This window comes from Dermacentor variabilis, chromosome 9 (genome assembly GCF_050947875.1).
Source record: "Dermacentor variabilis isolate Ectoservices chromosome 9, ASM5094787v1, whole genome shotgun sequence".
NCBI lineage: Eukaryota > Metazoa > Arthropoda > Arachnida > Ixodida > Ixodidae > Dermacentor > Dermacentor variabilis.
Genome location: NC_134576.1, coordinates 150,074,248 through 150,086,017, shown reverse-complemented (window position 1 = coordinate 150,086,017; position 11,770 = coordinate 150,074,248). Strand labels below are relative to the sequence as shown.

At 44.5% G+C, this 11,770-nt stretch overlaps 1 long non-coding RNA gene across 2 annotated transcripts; it reads left to right on the top strand.

Annotated features, from left to right (window-relative positions):
* The first annotated feature begins 283 nt into the window (after positions 1-283).
* On the top strand, positions 284-4,610 carry LOC142557828 (uncharacterized). Of its 2 annotated transcripts, none has more exons than XR_012822861.1 (3): positions 284-1,373; positions 2,045-2,156; positions 2,361-4,610. It is a non-coding gene; the product is annotated as an uncharacterized LOC142557828 (long non-coding RNA). The 2 variants fall into 2 exon arrangements; XR_012822860.1 differs by having other exon boundaries at positions 289-713.
* Positions 4,611-11,770: the final 7,160 nt, after the last annotated feature.

The following is an 11,770-nucleotide window of genomic DNA, read 5'->3' as shown; positions in this document are numbered from 1 at the left end:
GTTATACACACACCATCGGGAAAGAAACAGCGATATCGGAACGCGCGTCTCATTTTTCATCATATTGTAGCCGTGGCCATAGGTGACTGGGTGGTAGCCTTAACAACGGTAACACTGTGTCACACGTGGTGTCACACATTACTTCCCCACGCTTCCCCACTTTCCTTTGGCTTCTGGATTGGATTGGCGCGGCTCGCTACGTGCTTGCGCGCGCTTTTCCGAGCGCAGATTGATGCGCGCCTGGTGTCTGCACCGTGGTCTGCAGTAGGTATTTACACCGACCTTGTTTACACCATCACTTTTCCGAGCGCAGATTGGTGTGCGTCTGGTTTTTCCACTAGGCTTTTATACGATCGCTTGTCGCTGCTTTCCTTTTCCTGGTTTGATTCGGCGCGGCTAGGTGCAGGCGCGCATATTTGGTGTGCGCCTGCTTTCTTGCGCTGGTCTTTGAACACATCGCTCGCTGCTCGCGCTTATATATAAGAAAACGCTGCGCCGCTGGCGTACCGTGTACGTAAGCGCGCAGCAATTGATTGATTAAGTAACTTTTATTTTACAGTCCTGCAGAACGCGTATTAGCACGTCGCGGGCCGCTCCCACGTCGGGACCGACAGGCCTAGCCTGCAAGCCGCATCGTGGGCCTGCTGGACAGCCCAACGTTGCTCAGCCAGGAGTGGGTTGCGGAGGGCCGCCTCCCACCTAGCTGAGCTGAGGTCAGGGCTTGCTATAGAAATACATCCCCAGAGCATGTGCGAAAGTGTTGATCTATCCCCGCAAGCAGGGCACGCGTCGTCAGTGTAAATCTCCGGATATATCGCATGTAACGTGAACAGGTTGGGATAATGCCGGGAAGCATTCATACAAAAGCAAGGGGTCAGAACACTGCGCTTTGTTTTTCATTACTTTGTCATGTATGTACCTTCACACTGGGTAGCGCCGAGCGATCGCTTCTAACAAACGCAGAAATGAGTCTTTGCAGCGCGTGTGGCCATCAATTGACTACCCAACCAATGCCTCCTTTATTTGACCCAACACAGCCATGTGAGGTGCGACTCCAGGCGGAGAGGAGGTGGCGCTTCACTTTCTGCATGCCAATAACTTTCCATTTTTTGCGTGTGAACGCCCGTGATCGGGTCCACAAATTTCATGCTGTCTGGTTTAGTTTCCCATTGCAGATTGAGGCTCAATCCGTTAGCATCCACTAAGTTCGGGATGCAGTTGTATGCGGCCCATTCATCACTGTGGATGGTGGTCCCCGGTTCAACGTTGGCTGCAATAATGGGGCCTAGCGTCGCCGCGTCTCGTCTGTCGACCTTTAATAGTCGGAACTGCCCGGTGGTCACGCAGGTCATGCCGAATACCCATGGTCCAAGGTCTGCAATGCCGCCGTGATTTTGCCGGCTCGGCGGAACCTTGTCGCCCGTCATCAGGCGGCCTCGATTGTGTTTTCGCTTGCCGCGAAGGAGGCATAAATATAAAACTTTTTTTCGAGTCCGCCGGCAACTACTTTCGTCCACAAAACCGAATAATCCTTTGGTAAAATGATGTGAAAGTACAGAATTTAATGTATTAAACAGTTGCAAGCGTGATAATTTACTCATATTTCGTATTTGTTGGTTCCAAGTGTCCTTGCTGTTCAGTTTGGTTTGCCGTAGGGCATTTATTTTTGCAGTAGTGAAGCAGTGCATCACGTTCGTGCATAAAAATAATGCATCAGTTCTAATAGCTTCATGACTTTCATAAATTTGCTTGTGGAACCAGCAGTGTGATCTCTTCCAGTGTATAAATGAACACACAAATGTTCTCATTTGTGATCTTAATAATACTTAAGCTGTTTACATGCATTGTATAGTTAGGCAGACATAAATTTATGGACAATAGCAATATTTATTTAAAGTGCTGCTTAAGCATCCTAGAACAGACAGGGTACATTTGCATGTGTTGTGTAGTCGTAAACCATTACAATATATATGTCACACCTTGCATTTCATATTGCAAAATTGTGCTTTTTCAATTTCTGATTCAGTGAAAATTTCTGTTCCAGACATGCAGTAATGAAGATAGCACCAGTATAAAGCAACACACTCCACACACTAAACAGAAGCTGCTGCCTGCTACAACAAGGCCATTGTGTGGGCATTGGCTGCTACTACAAGGTAAACATGTGGTTCAGAAATAAATATGCCTGATATATGCTGTATTGGCTAGCTAGTCTTGAGGCACATGTCATTTGTTTGCAGCAGAAATGAATGTTTGTTCATGTTTATGGTTCAGTATAATTGGCTCGAACATAAAAGAAAACACACATGAGTTTGGCTAATCTGTGCTGTATCTCATGTGTCACTGTTCTGCCCCAACAGAGTCCATGCCAAGCATATCTTGGTCATCACAGGAGCTCCTATCCACACCAACAGAAAGGGACTGGAGCCGAATTTGCAAGGCTTTTACAGCACGAACAAAGAAGTGCATGTAGAAGAATTTGCATGAGATATCAAGTCTGCAGAGCACTGTGCCAAGACTGAAAAGAGCTTCAGCCACCGTTCCACCAGCATGGACAAATTGGCTGAGTCGTCCAGGTAACTCAAAAAGGACATTACAGAAATTCTTCGTCTTTAGATGCACCTGAAACTTCTGATCAAGCAGGGACGTCGATGGCCAAAAGAGTTCCGTCAGTTTGCCCTTAATCAGCTTCCTGGCCATGTCAATTCCATTTGTGCCAAGTGTAATTTTTCTTCTAAAAATGCAACTTTTTCATTGCCCATTCTCGTTAGAGTTCATTCATCCTCATCCAAACCTAAAGGTCAACCGATTCTTCGCTGATACTTGATACCAGTCACTGTCTAGTAGCATAACATATCTGTAGCAGTGCCTTTTAGTGTATGTTGTCATGCACAATTCCTCTCCTGAAATAGCTGATGCAACATCGACATGTGTCTTGCATTAACTTACGCACCGTTTGCTATGCACCATTTTACTTGATGTTTTTGGCCATCAATGCTTCCAGAGCAGAGTGGCTTCTCTCTTGAATGCAAGCTTTCTCATTTTCCATATTCCTAGTCTCGTTGATGATTGTTCTTCTTCCTCGATAGCCTGGGTCTTTGCGCAAGCTACACTGAATGATTCATTGTAGAATCTGGTTTTTCTGCCCCACTTGGTTGTGGTCGCCGTGTTACCTTTTTCGGATGTGGGGGCCTGGTCAGTTGCATTGGTAAGCAGTCTCTCGAGGTAAGCATTTGCTCCTGCGGTCCGCACAGCGACATAGACTCCCAGTATACACGCACCGTAACTGGTGCTCCCGTTCGTTCTTTTCTGCTGCAGCCATGGGCAAATTGTGCCTGCGGCCTTTCTCGGTCGCAATTAAGCATGAACGGAGACCAGCATACGTGTTTACATGGTCCCACGTGTTTGAAGTTGATAGCCACATGGGTGGAAAGGCCTGCAAGGATGGCTGCCGAAGGTGATGCCCACGAAAGCGACTTGTTCATATCGAGACAAAGTGGGACACCAAATGTGAGCCACACATTAGCGGCCCTCGACAGAAAAGAAACGTGCAGATTGGAAAGGAGTTACCGCTAAAATGCCGGATATTCCATTTCACTGTGTTGGTTGCGGCAGCAGATGCCTGTGTCACCTGATTGCTTCGCAATGGAAGGTCCTCATCTTCAACGGCAACTGTCGGTTCAAACAGGTGCGATGCTCTGTCCAATCTGTTAGTACTGCTGGTTGTCGCTCGTTACCAGACCACATATGCGATGAAGGCAAGCATTATGCCTGTAAGTAGGCGGCTGAATGTATCCTAAGAGACCCGTGTATGTGAATGCTGACTGTTGCCATATGGTTCGTAGCCAATGTATAACGTATTCTCTGAACCTCATGCATTGATTGATTGCTGTTTAATATCGCTGTTATCTTACTTGGTTACGGTCGCCGTGTTATGTTTTTCGAATATGGCGGCCAGGGCAGTTGCATTGGGAAGCAGTCTCTCAAAGTAAGCATTTGCTCCTCCAGTCCACACAGCGACAGTGGCTCCCAATTTACACACACCGTGATTCGTGCTCCCCGTTCAGCCTTTCGTGCTGCAGCCATGGTAAAATTGCGCATGTGGCCTTTCTCGGCTGCGATTAAGCACGAACGGAGACCGGCATACGTGCTTGCATGGTCCGACGTGTATGAAGTTGGGTGGAAAGGCCCGCGAAAGCGACTTGTCCATACTGAGACAATGTGGGACACCAAGTGCGAGCCACACATTAGCGGACCCCGAAAGAAAAGTAACGTGCGGGTTGGAAAGGAGTTAACGCTAAAATGCCGGGTGGTCCTTGTCGCTGTGTTGGCTGCGGCAGCAGATGCCTGGTTCACCCGATTGCTTCGCAATGCAAGTTGCTCATCTTTAACGGCGACTGCCGCTGCAAACAGGCGGGACACTCTGTCCAATCTGCTTGCGCCGCTGGTTGTCGCTCGTTACCAGATCGCCATGTGCGACGACGACGGCAAGCCGTTTACGAGCTCGCGTTAAAGATTCCAGCGTATCTCGACATACAAATTTTATTTCTACTATTGTACGAGAATGTACACTGCTTGTCTTTTGCCAATAAAGTCGCACGTTCTGTTCACTCGTGGCTTCTTTGTATGGGCGTCAGTAGAGGCTCTTTGGTCTTCTGGCAATTAGAACGCACCGGCTACGCGGCAGCCGAGGCATTGAGGCATGCCGCATAGCCGGCGGGGCGAGTACGGCGCGTATGAGCGGATACAAGCGTACACGACCGGCGAGAAGCGGCCATATTGGCTAACGCTTTAAAAAAAAAATGCGCATTTTCGCTTCCTGTTTTAGCAGCGCTATCTGGCGTCCACCTAGGTAAGTTCCATGCGCTGCTGCTGCTTATTTTCGAACCACTACGGAAGGTACAGTTTCCCTTCTCTAAAGTTGTTCTTTATTCTATGGTGCCCCCTTAAGAAACTCCCATAGACGGTGGCGCCAGATTTCCCTATAGGTATTATAGTGAGAAACTCTATGTAATAACCGACAAACATATAAACATAGGTAACGTGTCATTGTTTTACAAAATAAGCAGAGCATTGTTTATTGGACTTGTGTTATTAATGCATGTGCTTTAGTACTTCAATAAAGGTTTTCAGACCTCCTTGACATGTGATAGTTAACGTGTCATTGTTTTACAAAATAATCAAAGCATTGTTTATTTGACTTGTGTTATTAATGTATGTGCTTCATTACTTCAATAAAGGTTTTCAGACCTTATTGACATGTGATAAACAGCAGCCAACTGGTATCGATTGCAGCAGTCCGTGCTGCTCCAGAAGAGCCACACTAGGAGTCGTGGGGAAACGAATGTGTGACACTAAGCTCAGTGCAACGCCTCCTATAACTATATGCCTGGAACGTCGCTCTCTTTTCCATGGGGAGCTCTCTGCCGAGTGTTGCGACCATACGCCGCAGGACAGCGCGCGCCACCGTACCGGTCCCTATGACCATAGAGTTTCCTACAAAATGTAGGAAACTCTATGCCTATGACAACCACAGCCGCCGCCGCCGAAAGCTCACGACGCGCCAGCCGCTTGGCTGCCGAGTATAGTAACTCTATGGCTGCCGACGTCGCTCCCGGTAGCCGCGCCACCGGCGTGTTTACAAGGGCTGGCCGCAAGAGGCGCTCGCCACCGTACCAAAAGGAGGAGAGTACAGGCGAGGGAAGGGCAGCGCGTTTGCGGCTCACGTTCCAGGCATAGTGTACCGGTGTTCGATCCCCAGCACACGACGAGGTCGTCACAATTTTCTTTTGTTGAGTGGCATGCAAAAAACGCGTTTACGGAGCAGCTTGAATTATTTCAACCTCGGCAAAGGCAAATGACAAGACAGCAAAGTACCCGAAGTTTCAACGTTGCGCTGAACGCGGCACCGTTCAGTTGCATTTTCTTGTCGGCTTTCAAGCATGAATTTCCCGATGCATCTTGAAAGTTTATCTTAGCTCTTATGAAATTTGACAGAGCAACAGTGTCGGCTATCGTAATGAATTTGCTACGATAGCATTAAATCCGTGGCTTGAATAAAATATTACATGCACGTTAAGTGGCACCTCTTCTCTGGAGAATTTTTTTTTTTTTTTTTTTTGCACAGAAACCAATAAACATTGACTATGTTGCGAACTTTGTATCCTTACTGCATCTGTATTAACACTTGCTTTCAAAGGTAATTAACTCTAGAGCTAGTAGATTAAGTAAATTGCTTGCTATAGTGGCACAGTGACAATGTACCCTCCTGCACAATCATGTAGAACTCGTGCAACAATGCGAAAAGCAAGCAAACGGCCTGTTCTTGTGGGGATAAAACAGTATAAAACGACGCGCTGAAGAAAAGTAAATCAAAACTGTGCAGTGAAGTCAGCCAGTTCAGCCAGTACAAGCAGTTCTTGCACGTTCACAGCTGATCAAGTGTGCAGAAACATTCATGCCTTACATGTTTCTAGTAAGTTTCTAATAAGTTTGTGATCACATATATTAGTGTGTAAACCCATATAACGATATCCGCTGCGATTACTATCTTTATAAATAATGAAATACCATGCTACTTGCAAGAAGATATATCACCCAAGGATTTTAGAACAAATTTCTGCATTTCAACTATACACAATATGTGGTTTATTCAATAAAGGACCACAAACTGGGCTTTTTTTGCAATGACAAACTTATTCCAAACTTTACTTACATACGTGCAAGAAACAAAAATTATAGACAGAAATATTGTTCTTCAATTTGTTCACCTGCCACTGTGGCTATAGCATTCTGCTGCTAACACAAGGCGAGGGGTTGATTTACCAACCATGGAAGTCGCATTTCGATGGGAGTCATAGGTAAAAAAAAAGCTCTTGCACTTAGATTTAGTTCATCACCTTTTATTGAACCCTTAAACTTCAAAATACTATTGCATAGGGGGGCATACTTATGCAAAATCTAACACCAATAGAAAGCAAAGGGCAGAATTGTCAAACAACCATCTTTCGTGATAATTCGAGTGTGTAAGTATTCATTGCTTCAATATATATTGTTCCAACAGCTCTGCACAAATAAGCATGATCAGGCATAGCAAGTACTCTGACAGGAAGCTGGTTCTACAGATGTATGAATGCTCATACTACGTCGCACACATAGCACAAAGAAAACCTTTTTTAAGAGTTGTTCCTTCTGGCAGATATGAGTGGGCCATAAGCAGCAGAAACTTTATTGCAGGACATTGTGTAATACCGCTTATGAAAGAATGAAGAGAGTGAAGAGGCTTTTAACAGCAGTACTGCCTCATGCTACTCTAATAAGAGGAACGATGAGCAAAATAATTTCTGATAGAGCACTTAAACAGTAACTTTCTGAAAGATAGAAAATTCCAGGTGAGAGTTGGAGGTACATTTGGCCCACACACACCAACAACACGGGCATACTACAAGAAACACTACAGCCTATGGTGTATTACAGTCTATGGGAAAGCTATCTTCTATAGAAATCAAGAATGATGCAACAAGTCCTCGACAACACTGCAGACTTTCTTGGCCAGTCTGGCCTCTCGCTTTCTGATAAGTCCCCCCCCCCCCCAGCTCATATTGACAGGCCCATACCGTGAAATATGGGGGCAAACAATTAGGCCAGGAGACTATATGCAACTGCCAAACACACAGAGGAGGTTGCTAATCATGAAGATGCAAGCAAACATAAGGCACATATAATATGTACACTGACCTGGCAATAGCAGTGTAACAGTAGTATGACACTACATAAAACTAAACCCCATATAAGTGAGTACCATTCCAGGTCATCCTACACCTAGAAAAGCTGAACTGAAAGCAATAAAAGCGGCACTTGTAGTGCAGATTACACCCTGCACAACACCCTGCATGGATTCACCAGAAACTGTCTCGGTCTGCACATCACACAAGATTGTCAGGAAAATCAGGAGATTGACACGCGACTTGTAAGCACATGGCCAGAAATTAAATTACAGATATTCCAGGACACAAGAGGGCTTATAAGCCTGACATAACTGAAAACTAGATGAGTTTGTGTGTATTCATTATTAACTAAAGTTCAACAGATAGACAACAGACAAGAACGAAGCGCTCTGTGTGTTAACTTCGTTCTTGTCCATCGTATTTCTGTTGCAATATAGTTAATGAATTCACGAGTAGCAGCAGCAGCTCTAGCAGCAGAGCGCGCGTGCAGCAGTCTCTCTCAGACTTCCCAATAGGTTCAAAAATGTGTCCCTGTATTTAATTAAATGAAATGTGCAGCCCTGGTGTGTCACTTGGTAACTACAGTGCATAACTGAGTCATAAACATTATGTTAACGCATTACAAAACACAAGTGCGTAACATAATTCAGAAAGACTTTGATGGACCCGCTGGATTAACACAATGAACCACTCATTGCACTTTCCATGATCGTGATCTTGCAAAGTGCGATGTGTGGCATTACAAATAAACAATGTGATAAACCCAAGCCAAACATGTGCATAACCTCATTAAGAAACACAGACATAACCAATAATATAGAAAGACTTGAATAAACCATTGGAATTAACCCAGTGATAAACACCGGGGCCGCACATTTCAGCTTCGCTGGTTTACCGTCTGTACAGGGTGCATGGGCAGTAACTTTTTCTGTTATTGTTTGTTAAGTATTGTATAATGTTGTGCCAGTAAAATACGTTGGGCTTGTTGGTGCAATGTACTGGTACTGCTTTTTTTTCTTAATGTTGTGCCCTTCTTTCTTTTGTAACAACTTTTTCATTCCCCCTCGCATAATACTCCAACCTTGCAGCCTGCGAGGTATATAAATAAATAAGTACATAAGCACGTCATTCATTCGTCTGCATACACCTCGCACCATTTCCTGCTCAAAAAACGTCACTTTGTTGATGTCTCGCAGCGTGCATCTACATTAACTGCCATTTGCGTTTCGGTATGGTTTGTGAACAGTGTAATGCATAAAGATTACATGACATTAAGGTTGTGACCTATGCGGTGCATAAGCAGACCTTGCAAAAGATGACATGTTCGATTGTTGAAATTAAGACAAATTGTATATATCGCAGTTACTTTAACAGCATTTAATTGACCACTTGACAAAAACTTCACTTTGCATAGATTCCAACACATACACTGAATCTGCAGTTTTATTTTTTTTTTTTTTGCTTATTAATGTAGTCGTTACTGCACGGCCACATTGTAGATTTGAAAACAAAGTTAAATAAATTTGTTTGTTGCAATATAACAATATGTGTAGATCACTGCGATTATAACCCCAGAACTTGATACAAACATGCACACTATAGGATGCAGACAAATGCTCAGGACAAATTTCAGAATCTTTGCATCCTGATACTTATGAAAGTGAACGGTTTCATTCCATGGCTGTCAATGAGAGGGGGAGAGAAAACTTAATTGTGTTCGTGGAACAAAAACGCATTGATAAGCTTAGACATATAGTAATTGCTTAACACTTCCGAAATGAATAATTATAGCTTGCTATCGACATTGAAGCAGCCTTTCGACAGCAAGAAAAGGAATCAGTTTTTCCAGCTCTGAACATTGAATTGCAGAAAATGCAAGCAGGCATAAAATTCTGCCAGTGTAATCTGTTTAGGAACACCAAATTGGAATAAACATTGAGACTTGCATTTGTACTTTCCCGGGCTGAGCAATCTAGATTGAAATGACTCCCATAAGCTTGTAATAACAATGTTGATCTAATACAGGTTAAATGCATGACTAGCTTAAGAAATCTGGATGATTGCTATAAATTACAGTGAAGAAACTATAATATCTAATAACATTATTAATATAATAATATTTATTTCCACAAAACAGGCTAACCGTGAGAGGCGTGCGAGGCTGAGCAGAAAGCTGAAAAATTCTACGGCAAATGCGCCTGCCGTGGGCCTACGATCCTGCATTATGAATAGCGCGTATTGATATGGTCTTCTTGTTAGAGGTTCCGAGTATACTACCAGCGCGAGACACGGGACAACAAAGTGGACGAGAAGTGCGTCTTTTAGAATGCTATGTTACAACGTACAGGTTTCTACAAAACTGACGGTAACTGCTCGAAACATTTGTTGCGTCGGCTTTTGCGCCTTTAGAAATATTTAGAGAGGGCTCCCATATATATATTCGCAGCGGAAGCACGGCGATGGACGAACCAGCCTAGCGCTAAGGTTGAATTTCACAACACAATTTTCATTCCACGTCGTAATCACACAGATCGTTTGAGGCTTCGTTCAGGGGCACACGCGGGCGTTCGGGTTGGTGCTTCTTGTTGCGTTTGGCGTAAGAATAGGGCTAGGAGCAGGCACCACATATGCGCAATGACGGGCAATATACATGCATCATTTCTCCAGAAGCTGACGCCGAGCACGGGTAGCGCGAGGATCTTGTTGGGCTGACACGACAAATTCGTGGCAGCCGAATTCCGAATACTGCATATGCGGTGAGGGTAGCTATATGAACTTGTCGATAGGTCATCTTGTAGATTGTTGTAGCGCAGGCAGAACGAAACGGTCATAGAAGGTAGATAAGACAACAAACAGCGCTGAACCATAGAATAAAGCACGACCGGCTTTATAGTAATAAAGCCGGTCGTGGAATAAAGAACCGCCGAACCACCTGCGAACAGCTGTTTACGTGCGCGATGTCGCACTGAACTACAGAAACCGCCGTCGCGCACTCCAAGAAACGTACATATTATTTGCTTCTAATCAAGAGAAATCAATAATATTATAGTGTAAACGTTTTATTCACTACAATAAAAGAATTATGCAGCGTGTGTCACAAAACCTGGCAGTAAGCAACCCTGGGCGTCGCACCAGTTCCTACAAAATTACTCTACGCATTATAGTGCCTAGAATATTCTGGCTAGTGTGCCGTCCGTGGCCTCCATAGAGTGGTGGCCTCCCGGGTGGCACCGGATGCAATGAATGCCGGCGGCTGCCGCTAGGAGCGCTGCAGTGCAGGTGGGTGCCGCGGCACCATCCGGTCTTCGTAGCCCGCCGTGTTTCCACAGCATCGGCAAGCGGGCTGCTGCGCTTTTTGTTTTTATTAAGCTGTAGCAGCAGCACAGTTCAAATGTGGGCAGCTGATTTATAAATCAGGGTTTGTTTTGACTACAACAGGCTTCTCTAGCGCTTGTCGCTTGCATGAAAAGCGTGTGCTAGCTCAGCTAGGCTTCGAGCGGGGAACTCGATGTGTTTCTATGCTGGCGAAGAGAAAACGTAATTTTTAAGGCAAACGCCTTGATCTCCATGTTCCTAAGCCGTGTTGCGAGGTACAGAACATATCACACGATCCAAGGAAGGCCAGAAACGAACCAAAGCATGTCCAGCCGTGTATAATTAAGAGATGCTAATCATTAGCAAATTTAATTATTGATTATAGTGATCGGATTACGGGGGAATAGGTTGAATTACGGGGATTAAGGTGTATTAATTAAGGATTATTAGGGTGCATTAAGGTGAACTACATTAGGCGTTACAAGGCGTTCGCCTTCGTGTCTCTTGATGATGGCAGCGTAATTTTTTAAGGGTAGCTTTTAGGTTACATTCTTCATTCTAATAAAGTAAAGGAATTCTAAGGTTACGTTACTGTTCCATAGATGTTATATTGATGCATAACCATTGAAAACCGCTGTAACCGATAATCTTTTGAAATGACTTGAATTTCGCTGTCCTTCCTTTTTATATTATTTGCTGCTATTTCTGCCTATTATCTTATTGTTGTC